The 13,833-nt window shown below is 48.6% G+C and overlaps 4 protein-coding genes across 5 annotated transcripts in view; 3 read left to right on the forward strand and 1 right to left on the reverse strand.

Moving 5' to 3' along the window:
* The window catches only part of LOC102947012 (E3 ubiquitin-protein ligase TRIM58), a 188,699-nt gene that overhangs the window by 68,779 nt on the left and 106,087 nt on the right, over positions 1-13,833 (forward strand). The window lies entirely within an intron of this gene.
* Positions 1-13,833, forward strand: part of LOC114020077 (zinc finger protein 239) — a 479,276-nt gene that overhangs the window by 68,775 nt on the left and 396,668 nt on the right. The gene's annotated exons all lie outside the window — the stretch shown is intronic.
* The window catches only part of LOC122462963 (zinc finger protein 501-like), a 293,402-nt gene that overhangs the window by 68,766 nt on the left and 210,803 nt on the right, over positions 1-13,833 (forward strand). The window lies entirely within an intron of this gene.
* The window catches only part of LOC114018211 (zinc finger protein 501), a 225,968-nt gene that overhangs the window by 33,879 nt on the left and 178,256 nt on the right, over positions 1-13,833 (reverse strand). The window lies entirely within an intron of this gene.

The following is a 13,833-nucleotide window of genomic DNA, read 5'->3' on the forward strand; positions in this document are numbered from 1 at the left end:
TTCCGTTTAGGATTTAGGATCGGGTGGCGTAAGGAATATATAATCTGCAATATCCCCGATTAGGGGTAAAAGGTTAACGGGTCAAAGTACAGACGTTGAGACAGGAGGGTATGTTGTTCATATAACGGCTCTGGTCAGGTGTGGAGTACGAGTGGCTACGATGATGAGGATGGATTTACCCTCATTTGGTGAGGATTAATGTTCAGTGAGTTTATGGTTCCAGTTCATATGGAAAAAGTCTCTCGGCCCCTTTCTCATAGTTGATGCACGATGTCGCTCCGGCTCACCCCTCCTGGTACTGTTGGTGGCCGGTGATGTGTTCGATGTAGATGTCCCTGGACCATCGGATGGTGTCTGAAACCATGAGGCAACGCATAAGCCATGCATAGCGTTGACCAATCCCATAGGTCTGCAGCACACAGTCGTTGCAGGGGTCCCAGGCACCCAGGGCTCCGACAATCAGGGCATCCATCTGCACCTTGTAGCCCTTCGTTCTCAGGGTGTAGGCAAGGGGGACGTATTTTTCCAGCTTACGAGCTTGGGCTTCGTGGAAGGCCGGGGTCCTGTTCTCAAAGGAGACCGTGATGTTGATGAGGATGATCTTTTTCTGGGCCTCGTTGGTGATGACCACATCAGGTTGCAGCTGGTTTTCGGTTCTGGGGATGGCACAGTTCATGGCGACCTCCCCCAGGTGCAGTGTGATGGCTTTCATGAGGCGGTTCTGGATGGCATTGTGGTGCAGCTGCCAGGCTCTGGAGTGGGGCTTGCAGCCGCACAGGATGTGGGGCAGGGTCTCGTTGGAGTAGCCGCACTTCCTGCAACGCTGGTCTCGGTTCCTGTGGCAGGCGGCTCCGTTGAGCGGGACGCAGTTGAGCCGGGCACGGTGGATGAACTGCCAGTCAGTGAAATGGGTGAAGCCACCGCCGGTGAGGAAGTGGTTGCTGGCGTCCCACTTGCTGGTCAGTTCGAAGGCTTTACCCTGGTCCGGTTTACGCTTCAGGGTTTCCATGTACAGTGAGTGGATGGCTGCCTTCAGGGTCCTCTCCAGCATGCCCCTGGTGCTCGGGGTGATGATGGTGTTGTCGTCGGACCTGATCTGTGGCACCAGGACTCCCAGCTCCTGGCGCTCCTCGCACCAGTCCCAGCAGCAGCCGATGCGCTTCCCCAAGCGATGCGTGGCATTGCGAGCGTGGGACCACAATGAAGCGATGTTACGCCCATCCCGTCTGAATTCACCATCCAGGGAGCCGTTCAGGAAGGTGGCAATGTCTTGGTTGGAGGGGGCTCTGCCGATCCGCTTCTTTGTCATGTCATGGAGGGCTTTCGCTGCGATGTTCCTTACCATAGCGTCAGGACACGTCAGCAGGCGGAAGGCATGGGTGATCACTGCAATATTGCACAGGTCGCCCATGCGGGAGACATTAGCACCGCCATGCCTGTGGGCAAAGTAGACTAGCTCGTTGCTGGCTCTCTGGGGAAGGAACAGCCACTTCTTCACCAGCTGCCAGATGATCTTGTCTGCCTTGTTGAGGGGTACCTTCCCCACGGCAGATCCCCTTAGGACGAACGAGATGCAGGGGATCAGGAAAGTGTTCAGGGCATTTATCTTCTGCCACGGTGCCAGCAGGAAGGAGTCGATCTTGGTGGCATCCTGCAAGATCTCCTGGATGGTGTCCTCGGGTGTCTGCCGGACATGGAAACCCGTCGGCGTGCGGAGGTGCTGGTATGGCTGCCCCTCTGCCAGGGGGATGACAGGCTCGCCCTGGATCTGGAACCCCGTTGTCTGCACCGAGTCCCTTTTGCTGCCATCGATGTGGAGAGTTGCTCACTTCTTTGCATTGAAGCGGAGCCCCATCCAGTTGGCAGTTTGACTGGTGGCATCTAGCATACCTTGGAGACTCTTGGGGTCGTCCGCAGTTAGGACCAGGTCATCTGCGTAAGCCAGGATGCTCACCCTCTCACCATAGAGGTTGAAGCCATCTGTGCCATTGGAGATCGCTTGCAGCAACAGCTCCATGGTGAGGTTAAAGATGATGGGGCTGAGGGGACAGCCCCGCTTAACTCCGCTCCGGATCGGGATCTCGGCGGTCTCCCCTTCAACCGAGCGAATGGTGGTGCTGCATCCCTTACACACCTCTCGGATCACATGAAGGAAGTTGAGGGTGTGAAATATACTGAAGCCCCTTTAGGAACCTCCCCCATCTGCCTTCAGGCCTGGCAGGCTGCAAATTAACATCCATGTTTCACTTCAGCTCTTCCCAGCCCTCCCCCGGGGGAAATTTGGTCCTTTCCCCCTCGGAGATCTGGAAAAGTCACATTTGCTCAGGCTGCTGCCCTCTCTGGCCATGGGAATCTGCTCCCTGCTCTAAGAGGAGGGGTGGGTGGGTAGGTGGGGTAAAGGAGGAAACCACCCTGGGATAAGGAAGCGCAGAGGGGAGAAAAGTTGCCACACATGGGATGTGCCATCTGCAGTGGCAGCCGACATAAATTGTGGGCAAAGGCAGATTACGGTTTTGTGAGGCCCTGAGTCAGAGCAAGTGGGGCCCCCTCCCCACCCCTCTGCTTGCTGTCCCCACCCCCACCCCTGGAGCTCTTGCTGGGTGAAATGGGGTTGGGGTGCGGGGGCTTGCCCTGCCCGACCTGCCAGGCACTCCTGCCGGGGAGCGGAATCCAGGCACAGGGGCTTCCCCGACTCCCCAGAAGGAGTGCTGGGTGGGTGGAGCTGGGCAAGCCCCTCCAGCCCAACCTTGCTCCCCAGGAGGAGCACCGGGCAGGCAGAGCAGGTTGGGGTGTGGGTGTGCCCATTTTTCAGGACCCTCAATTGGCCATGTTCCCTGGGCACGGGCCCCATTGGCCCAGTGGCTAATCCACCACTGGTTGTGGGGGGCAGGCAGAGGGGCTTGTGGTTCTCCCAGGAGGGTTCATCTCAGCCCCCCTGGGCTATGGTGTTAAAGGAACAGTGTAGCTAAAATTTGTCATCATTTTCATGTATATTTTTGGTGTTTAAAACAGGGGTGGGTTTGATTTGGTTTTTTTTGGCAAGTTATGTGAACGTGACATGCCTGCTCTGGGCCTTATAGCAGCTCAGAAATTGGCTGGAGCTGCTCTTGTGACTTTCATAGGATCATAGAATATCAGGGTTGGAAGGGACCTCAGGAGGTCATCTAGTCCAACCCCCTGCTCAAAGCAGGACCAATCCCCAACTAAATCATCCCAGCTAGGGCTTTGTCAAGCCTGACCTTAAAAACTTCTAAGGAAGGAGATTCCACCACCTCCCTAGGTAACGCATTCCAGTGTTTCACCACTCTTCTAGTGAAAAAGTTTTTCCTAATATCCAACCTAAACCTCCCCCACTGCAACTTGAGACCATTACTCCTTGTCCTGTCCTCTTCTATCACTGAGAACAGTCTAGATCCATCCTCTTTGGAACCCCCTTTCAGGGAGTTGAAAGCAGCTATCAAATCCCCCCTCATTCTTCTCTTCCGCAGACTAAACAATCCCAGTTCCCTCAGCCTCTCCTCATAAGTCATGTGTTCCAGTCCCCTAATCATTTTTGTTGCCCTCCGCTGGACGTTTTCCAATTTTTCCACATCCTTCTTGTAGTGTGGGGCCCAAAACTGGACACAGTACTCCAGATGAGGCCTCACCAATGTCGAATAGAGGGGAACGATCACGTCCCTCAATCTGCTGGTAATGCCCCTACTTATACATCCCAAAATGCCATTGGCCTTCTTGGCAACAAGGGGCACCCTGTTGACTCATATCCAGCTTCTCGTCCACTGTAACCCCTAGGTCCTTTTCTGCAGAACTGCTGCCTAGCCATTCGGTCCCTAGTCTGTAGCGGTGCATGGGATTCTTCCTTCCTAAGTGCAGGACTCTGCACTTGTTCTTGTTGAGCCTCATCAGATTTCTTTTGGCCCAATCCTCTAATTTGTCTAGGGCCCTCTGTATCCTATCCCTACCCTCCAGCATATCTACCTCTCCTCCCAGTTTAGTGTCATCTGCAAACTTGCTGAGGGTGCAATCCACACCGTCCTCCAGATCATTAAAGAAGATATTGAACAAAACCGGCCTGAGGACCGACCCTTGGGGCACTCCACTTGATACCGGCTGCCAACTAGACATGGAGCCATTGATCACTTTCTGATGGGTGCTTCCTTTCCTGTAATCCACTGGAAGTGGAATTCCACTCCACTGACTTATTTTAAAAATGGTATTTGTATTACTCCGATTGTCCTTAGCACTCCATCATTTATCTGGTTAAACATAGTGCAGATGGATCTCATTGTGTTATTTAATGTATCGTTATGATGGGGAAATGATCATTCATTGATGCTTGTAGCTAAGCAATCACACCTCACGGTGTTTTTTACTGTAACATTTCCTATGTTCTGACTGTGGTTTTGTAACTTACTGCTTTTATTTCAGATTTTTTCTTTGTATTTTTCCTATAGCACAAGTTTATCTTTTGTTGTCACGGGACTTGAGTGCTGTCTGATTTCCTGGGTTATCATCAACATTTCTTCCATTTCCTTTGATCCACCAATGACATCTGCCTTTCTCAATCACTATTTTGCTTCTTTCTCCAGTGAGGAGATTGTTTACATTGGAGAGTTTTACCAGTTATGCAGTCATAGAATCATAGAATATTACGGTTGGAAGAGACCTCAGGAGGTCATCTAGTCCAACCCCCTGCTCAAAGCAGGATCAACACCAACTAAATGAAATCAGTCCCAGCTATACTGATAAATTCCTCATGTGGATACTCTTATTCTGGAATGAGTGGCTTTTTTGTTTGTTTGTTTGGTTGTCTTAATGCCATTCCCAAAGGACATAAGTTAAATAAAAAAAAGGACCTCGTTCCAGAATATGAGCATCCATAGGGACTTATATCGGTATAACTATACTGGTTTAAACACACACACAGTATTGTCAACCCCAAATGTTCAAAAATCATGAGATTGGCTTTAAAGATCATGAGATCATGTGAAAATACTAGATTTGGGGTTCTTTTTATTTGCCTTCTGCTTTTTGAGCCATTAGGTTGCACTGGGGTCACATTTTGAAGCTTTCTCCACAGCCACTAGGGCTAGAAATTTAATTTTTCTTTCAGAATGAAGGCTGAAATCATCACATTTCCACTTGACTCCAGGAGCTGGGGCTTTAAGGAAAACAATAATTACCATGACACTCATGACAAAATCATGAGCGTTGGCAACACTGCACATATTAGCTTAAACCAAACTTTCCCACGTAGACAAACCATTAGTGCTTTTTCACATCATCACTCGTGATAGAACTTACTTCCCAAATATTGACAAAGGACCTTGTCCTGTCTTATCTGAAGTACCTTCCGAAGGCAAATTTCTCCTGCAATTTCTACTAAATTTAAACATTTGCAGTTAGCTACCTATACATGATAATGATATCAATGGGAATACTTGTACGTGGTATAAGTCATCCCCACAATACAACTCTACCTTCTGGAGCTGGTAATAGTGGGAACAGTTCAGTGTCATAATAAGCAGACACAAGGAAGTTCCATTACCTGTATTCCATTATCTCCACAGACTTGCATTCCAGAATTTATCTGCATGCCCTCTGTGACAATCAGAGTCCAGATACCCCAAGGGGCGAAGAAAAGGGTTAAACTGAACACTTAATTATGTGTTAATAATTAATTGATTGTATACTATGGTCATTGTATTATACACATGGATTGAGTAAGGTCTTTTATGAGCGGGTGTAATGTTCTGAACTTGATAGGCATTATGAGCTCTGTCTCCCGACAATGATTATGACTGTATGTATTTATGCATAGAGAAAACTTATGCTCATATACTTCAGCTCCGCGTCAGAACAGGGCAGGGAGGAGTCAGGAGCACCTCCCAAGCCCGTTGTTCACACAAAAGCAATTCCAAGTACCCATCCCTTATCCAGCCCAGAAAAAGACAAGGATGGACCATTAGAGTTAATAGGAAGACACAGGCTAGAAGTTCCCCTCTCTGAATAGCCATGAGTCACCATGCCAGGAGGTAAAAGAAAAGGCAAAAGCTTTTAAAAACTGAGGGTTGGTCTACACCAGAGGTTCTCAAACTGGGGGTCGGGACCCCTCAGGGGGTCACGAGGTTATTACATGGGGGGTCATGAGCTGTCAGCCTCCACCCCAAGCCCCACTTTGCCTCTAGTGTTTATAATGGTGTTAAATATATAAAAAAGTGTTTTTAATTTATTGGGGAGGGTCACGCTCAAGAGGCTTGCTATGTGAAAGGGGTCACCAGTACAAAAGTTTGAGAACCACTGGTCTACACCAAAAATGTACATTGGCATAGCTATGGGGTCTGAGCTTTTGGCAACAAAACAATGGAGGTGTCCACACTACAATGCTACTTCTGTCAGCAAAACTCTGTAGTGTAGACAAAGTCTTAGTTAAGCTGACCTAACCCCTGGTGTAGACAGCGCTAGGGTGACGGAAGAGTTCTTCCATTAACCTAACTACTGTCTCTTGGGGAGGTGGATTAACTCCAGTGACGGGAGAATCCCTCTATGCTGCTGCAGCATTTTAAACTTAGACATAGCCTGAGATTTTTATCCAGAAACTGGAGGGCAGTCTCATGGTGGGAGGTTGTCTGTGAATGCTGGATTCCCCCCACATAACTATGGGGTACAGTTAGGGTTGCCAGGCGTCTGGTTTTTTACTGTAACACAGGGTCGAAAAGGAACTCTGGTGGCTCCGGTCAGCAGAGCTGACTGGGCTGTTAAAAGTCCAGTTGGTAGCACAGTGGGCAGGCAGGCTCCATGCCTGGCTCCACATGGCTCCCAGGAATCGGCTGGCATGTGCCTCTGGCTCCTAGGTGGAGAGGCGGCCAGGGGGGGCTCCGTGTGCTGCCCCTGCCTGCAGGCATCACCCCAAGATGCAGCTCCGCAGCTCCCATTGGACAGGAACCATGGCCAACGGGAGCTGCAGGGGCAGCAAATGCAGGCGGGGGCATCCTGAAGAGCCCCCTGGCTGCCCCTCCGCCTAGGAGCTGCTTGAGGAGCCTACACTCTGAACCCTATTTCATGCCCCAACCCCCTGTCCCAGCCCGGAGCCCCCTCCTGCACCCCAAACCCCTCATCCCCAGCCCCACCCTAAAGCCCACACCCCCAGCCGGAGTCCTCACCCCCTCCTGCACCCCAACACCCTGCCCTAGCCCAGTGAAAATGAGAGGATGAGCAAGGGTGGGGGAGAACAAGCGATGGAGGGATGGGGGGATGGAGTGAGTGGGGGCGGGGCCACAGAGAAGGGGTGGGGAAGGAGCAGGGCCTCAGGGAATGGGGACAGGGGACGGGGCAAGGGTGTTTGGTTTTCTGCAATTAGAAAGTTGGTAACCCTAGGTCCAGTGGGAAATTATTCAAAGACAATAAGTAACTTGTCTGAGAAAAGGGACTTTATTGAATATGGAAGTATAAAGGTTGCATCTTGATGTTTAATTTCTGTGTAACTGGTATACATTTGCTTACCCGGACTGTTTCATCTTTGAATCTGTGATTTTTCTATTACATAAACTTTTCATTTATTTTTATCCTAAGCAGGTGTCTGATGTGTAAACTGTGTGGAGTGTGTATGCCAAAATATGCTGGTATCTGGGGATACAAACCAGAGGGGAAAAGTCTCAGTGTCTGGTCATCGGGGATCCTAGTTTTCCGTGATAAAACCCCCAAAATTCTTTGATAAAAAAAACTACACTTTTCTGCAATTAAAATGAAATGTTGACCTTCCATTTCCCTAGCCACAATATATATATATGGGTCTCAGTTGAACACAATGTTTTATTGACATACAGTAGAACCTCCATTATCAGCTACCCATATTAACCGAAACACCAGTCACCCAGAACTGACAGCAGCTGGGGCTCGGGCAGTCAGCCCCCGGGTGAGTTTGGCTTGAGTGGTCAGCCCCGGACAGCTGGGCCTGAGGTGGTCAGCTTGAGCCCCAGGCAGCTGGTGGCTTGGTTAATACGAAGAACCAGATAATAGAGGCTCAGCTAAACAGGGTTTTTCTGTATATATATATATATATATATTTTTTTTTCCACAAAAATGTAAAAACTAAAGATTCTTTGTAAAAATGCAATTCCCACTTTTTCCTACAGGAAAGGGATTTCTAGGATCCCTGCTGGTAATTAAGAACTTGGGGAGGACGGATTTGGGGAGAGTTGGGACTAGAAGGGCTGCTGGTGTCACCCTGCTAGGGGTAATGAGGCTATTGGAAGCTGGGGTGAGACCTTAGGCTTGCGGCTGGCTGCTGGTGTCAGGGAATTGAACCCTAGCAGCACAGCACAAAGGCCCCAAGGTTACAGGGCAGGCGGGGACAGAACCCCTTACTGGTCTGGGTGTTCCCCACAACCCTGCACACTCCCAGTGCTTTCACTGTGCTTGGTGCAGCCATATTGAAAGGGGGAGGGATCACAGTGAAAGCAGGTTGGCAGAGCTGTCACTGTGATATGAGGAGAGGTGCGTGTGGATTTCGAAGGACCAGCCAAGTTTAGTTTCGCTCTGAGTTCTGTAGGCTGTGTCAGCAGAGGTGCATCAGGGTATCTTCCTGCCGTGGGGACTGTCTGCAGTCTGGTGGCAGACCTCACTGTGGTCGCTAGGGCTTAGTGAGGGGTCAGTGAAGGCAATGTCTCAGGACTCTTCAGCACGGGTGATGCAAGATGCAAGAGGACTCATGCAGCCAGATCGGTGCTGGTGAAAGTTACACTCAAAGTTTGACTGGCCACATCTTTAAACTTGTAGACAAACACAGAAAGTAACTGTGTGGTCGCAGCATTTAAACAAAGGCCCCGACCTGACCCAAGATTTCTGGTGTAGGGTAGAAGGGCTTCTCTCTTGTCCCAGAATCACCCAGAACTCCCCCACCCGGGGATGAAGCAGGCAAGCCTTTGTAGCTTGCCTGTTGGGTCCTGATTGGTTAGTGTCACTTCTCAGCCCTCTGAAGAAGTATGTTTTTTTTCATACCCAGGCCTGAGTGGGATTTCCCCAGGCAAGGAGGCGTTAGGGTGCTGTCATCTCCAGCAGGGGGCAGAGAAGGTCTGACAGACCCTGTCTGAGGAAGGTAACCTTAGCACATCTGGGATGGTTTGTGTGGCGTAGGGGCAGCGCTCTGAGTGTAAGTAGCTCCTGTTATCTATTCCTGACCTAAATCCAAGCTTTGCCCTAACAAAGAGAAGGTGTTATACTTTGTTCTGCACTGATTATGTGCTCTGTTCCCAAAGGGTCCCAGAGCACATGCAAACACACATATCCGGGTGTCATTGGCATGCTGGGCCATCAGGTAAAGAGGGAAGAGTTGAGGTTGTATTGACAAATGATGTGTCCTGTTTCGGTTTTGCTACGCTCCGTATTCCGGAAGGGCACAGAACACCATTGGAAACTTTTAACTCTGCATTCAGTGTATGAGGTACTTACAGACCAGCCAAAGCCAGAGCCACAACCTGGTAACCACCACCTCCCCACTTAATAATAAGTTAACAGCAAGATTACAAAAGGTCACGTCAGATACAGTTGGGAATAGATGCCAGTGGTAAAATCCTAGCCCCACTGAAGTTGCAGGGAGTTCTGCCACTGACATAAATGGAACCAGGATTTTACTCCAGACCTCTCATCCTCTAAACCCAAATTTTAGTCACTCAGCCAGGCTGTCTTTCTGATCCATTGTTCCATATGTAAAGTGCTTTGGTTAGCCTACCTCTGACCAGAACATCACACTGTCTTCCCAGACCCAGGGATAGGATTAATGAGCTCCAGTTTTCTACAGCTGCTGGCTGCGTCAAGTTTCCAGATGCCTGCGAGAAGCTGCAGCATGTTTCAGCAGACAAGTGGGGATCCAGACTCCTTCCCGGACGTCCCCTTCAGCTGACTGGTTTTGGTGTCACAGCTAAATGTGACGGGTTTCTCTTGGTGCTGTTACTTTTGTTACTTACATAGTGACAAAATAATAGAGACAAAGGCCCTCCTGAGGCATATCACAGCATCTCATGCTCTTTGAGAGGGCCGACGCAGCCAGGAGTGGTGTTCTGACTATAAGGACAGTTAAGCAGTGGAATAGGTTACCCAGGAAGGATGTGGTATCTCTGTCATTGGAGGTTTTTAAAGGAAGGTTGGACAAAAATTTGCCAGGGATGGTCCAGGTTTACTTAGTCTTGGGGCTGGACTAGATGGTCTCATGAGGTCCCTCCCAGTCCTACACTTCTATGATTCTGTTATACCCCTTTTCCCTACCCTGTGTCTGTCTTGACCATTTAGATTGTAAGAGCTTAGAGATAGGGACTGTTGATTACTCTGTAAAGCACCTGGCACAATGGGTCCTCAGTCTCAAATGGCCCTAGGCATTCCTGGAATAAACATGATTAATAATAAAACTTTTAACGGTGACCTCGGTACAGTTAAAGTAGATGAACTTCTCAAATGCCTGGCAAATGGGACAGTCAGACATGACAGTCAATTGATACAAGGGTGTATGCGGGGTCTTGGTGACTCCCATTTGCCTTGCCACGAGGTTTCTCATTTATCTGTTGTATCAGCCTTTAGCTTTTAAGACTCTCTGGCAGTGAGAGTCTGGTGAATACCTCGAGCCCTGTTGAAACCTGCTGAGACTTGTTAAATCTGGGATGGACTTTTGGCTCCAGGACAAATTCCCTCAGCAGTCCCCTGAAAATATCCTACCTGAGCTGGTTCTACTACAACCATTTCCCTTCCCCATCCCCGGGGTGATGGAACGACCTGGATCAAAACATGGATGCTATTCTGCAGCCTGTCAGGGTGAAGAGCATAACTGGGGAAGTTTCAGAAGGGGCTTTAGTCCATTTCATACCGAGATTCCTGACTCCTATATCTGTCCCTGTCCCTCCTTGTTGCTGTCACACCAGAGACTCTGAAACCCTCTGCAATGAGACAAGCACAGTCACAAAAGCCGGTCACCGTTGCTTAGGGCTGACAGTTTCCAAACCTCTCCTGCCATTTACACGTTCCCAGCCCTGAAACCAAGGGCAGGGGAAGTCAAGGTCTCTAGAGCTTACACGGCATCCTTAATAAACCCTCCTCAGCAAACATCTGTTTGTATTGACGTGAACATGGAAACAACTGGATTCTCTAGCATGAGTGGAAAGTGGATCATTGGGAAGTTTAAACCCTCTCACCTGTCTGCCTCCTCCAAATGGGCCAAGGAAACAGGGTAGCTGCTTTCCCTCTAAACCCAGAAGTGCTTGTTGTTGAAAGGGGGAGAATGGGGTGAGAGATGGAAATAAAAAATCTACACTTTTCCCTGTAAATATGCAGTTTTTGGAGAGCAAAAAGGAAATGGAGAATATTTCAAACTCTCATGGATAAAATGGGCAAGTTCTGAGTGGGTTTTAAATTGCTATTGGCTAATTAGAAGGAATAGGGGGAAAATCTGAGGGGATTTTATATGAGTATTCAATAGGATTTAGGTGCCTAAGTACTTTGTGCATCCAGGCTGGAGAGACTTGTACCATTGTTTGTGTTGTGTCCCACAGACCTGAATTCCAGCACTTACACCGGCACCAAAACCAGGGGGGCCAAGATCCTCCCACTTTTAAACAAAAGAAACATAAGCACATGTAACCCTTCTGCCAGGAGGAGTTGACAGCAGCAAGGGCATGGGTTCAGTACATAGGGGTTCCCTTTCAACAATATGATGCAAAATCAGCTCGAGCCCCCACCCAGTGACCTGGGAAAATTACACACACACCCCTGGGCGCCTCAAAGAGGCAATACTTCCCCTCTCGCAAGCACAGAGTCTCGGTATAGCAAAAATCTTTAATAACATGAGATAAATAACTAGCATTAAATTGGGAAAACACCACAACTAGGGCTCATAAACACAAACCATGAACCAGAAGACCCACCCCCAAGCAGACTGGGCTATGTCCTTTCCCTTTGGTTCTTGCATCCAGTAACCCAAAAGTCACCCCTCCCACAGTTTCTGTCCTGGGTCAGTGCACACCCTCCAGAGTTCAAAAATTCATTTGCAGAGTTTACCTCCCAGCCCCAGTGGAAGGGGGGGGGAAAGAAAGGTATGGGGCACTTTACATGCTCCAGTGCTAGCATCAACATCTGATTGCTACACCTCTCCACTTAGAAGTAGTTATCAGTGATTTCAGCTCTGCAGCATATAACAAGACCCCCAAATGGAATCAAAATTAACTCTGTTATTACACCATGGAAAGGAGGGAGAGAGTCAAACTAGCATCTAAGGCCCCCCTGCCATGCATAAATACCTACTAGGTTTTGGAACCCATGTCCCTTACCTAGCGAGTGCTACTTAGTTGAGGGCGAGTCCCTCTGTCACAAAATGCCAAGCACAGTTCTACTGTCCTTGATCCACATAACCAGGATAACAACACTTTATTACTCCTGCCCCAATAACAAAGAAACTGGGGATCCCGCAGAAGCCAAAGTAACCATTTGGGCAAACAGTCCCACCATGCTAGGCAGGGTGGGTGTGCCCATGCAAATGAGATCAGCCCCTGAAGTCCTCTTCCCCAGCTCACCACCAGATGTCAGGGTGGAGTCAATTCTGACTCTGCTTACACACACAATTCATGTCCCCCACAGATATTTTTTTCCTCTGCAGAAAAATAGATTCTGTCATGGAAGCGCTGCAATTACACCTTTTGCCCACTAGGGGCAGCTGTGGTGCCAGAAGAGAGGGCAGCTGGCTCACTGACAGGGAAGCCAGCTGTGGAAAGGGAGGGGGTGCTTTGGTCTTGGCAACCTCCCCACTACTTCTAAAAAGGGTCCGGTGCCCTTGAGCACTTATGTGCATACACTCTAGCTGCCTTCACTGTGTTAGGTGTAGCTGTACTAACTGGTAGAGGGATTAGCTGGAACAGATTGGCAGAGCTGTCACTGTGATGTGAGGAGAGGTGAATGTGTAACATAAGGGATCAGTTATGCCTTATTTCAGCCCTGAGTGAGTAGGCTGTGTCAGTGGCGGTGCAGAGGGGTATTCTGGTCAGGGGGGCTGTTCACAGCTTGGTGGCAGATGTGACAGGGGTCTGCAGGGCTTAGGTGGGACTGATACCGATGTCAAAAAACTTATCAGTTACTGAGCAGATGTTATAGATTCAAAGGCCAGAAAGGACCATTGTGATCATCTAGTCTGACTGCCTGTGTAGCACAGGCCAGAGAACTTCCCAAAATAACTCCTAGAGCAGAGTTTTTAGAAAAACATCCAATCTTTATTTTAAAATGGTCAGCAATGGAGAATCCACCACAAACCCTTGGTAAATTGTTCCAATAGTTAATTACCTTCAACATTACAAATTTACGCCTTATTTCCAGTGATGCCCGTAATCAGTGTTCCACATTGGGGAAATGTGATAATGTAAACCAAATTCACCAGTGAGCCTGGGCTATGAAAGTCAGATATAAACAAATAAACCTTATAATTAACATCAACATGACTAAAGAATTGAAGAGAAGTTTGTGCTTTAGGATTTGCAGGATAACAAAAGAAATGAAAAACTTATTAAAATAAAACAAAACCAAAATTATGTTACTGGAAGTCCTGACCAGTATTTAATGCAATAGGAACATAATAACATTCTTCATAGAGGTAACAGTGAATCCATGGTTGCAGTATCTGCTTGCAAACTAAAGCTTCTATCCAGAAAAAAAAATTAAAGAAATGCTTTACTTTATGCGGTCGAATATTCCCACTGATATCAATGAGAACAGGTGGGTGAGTTGATATCTTTTATTGGACCAACTTCAGCTGGGGAGAGAGACAAGCTTTGGAGCTACACAGAGCTCTTCTCCAGGTCTGGG

This window comes from Chelonia mydas, chromosome 14 (genome assembly GCF_015237465.2).
Source record: "Chelonia mydas isolate rCheMyd1 chromosome 14, rCheMyd1.pri.v2, whole genome shotgun sequence".
Classification (NCBI taxonomy): Eukaryota; Metazoa; Chordata; order Testudines; family Cheloniidae; genus Chelonia; species Chelonia mydas.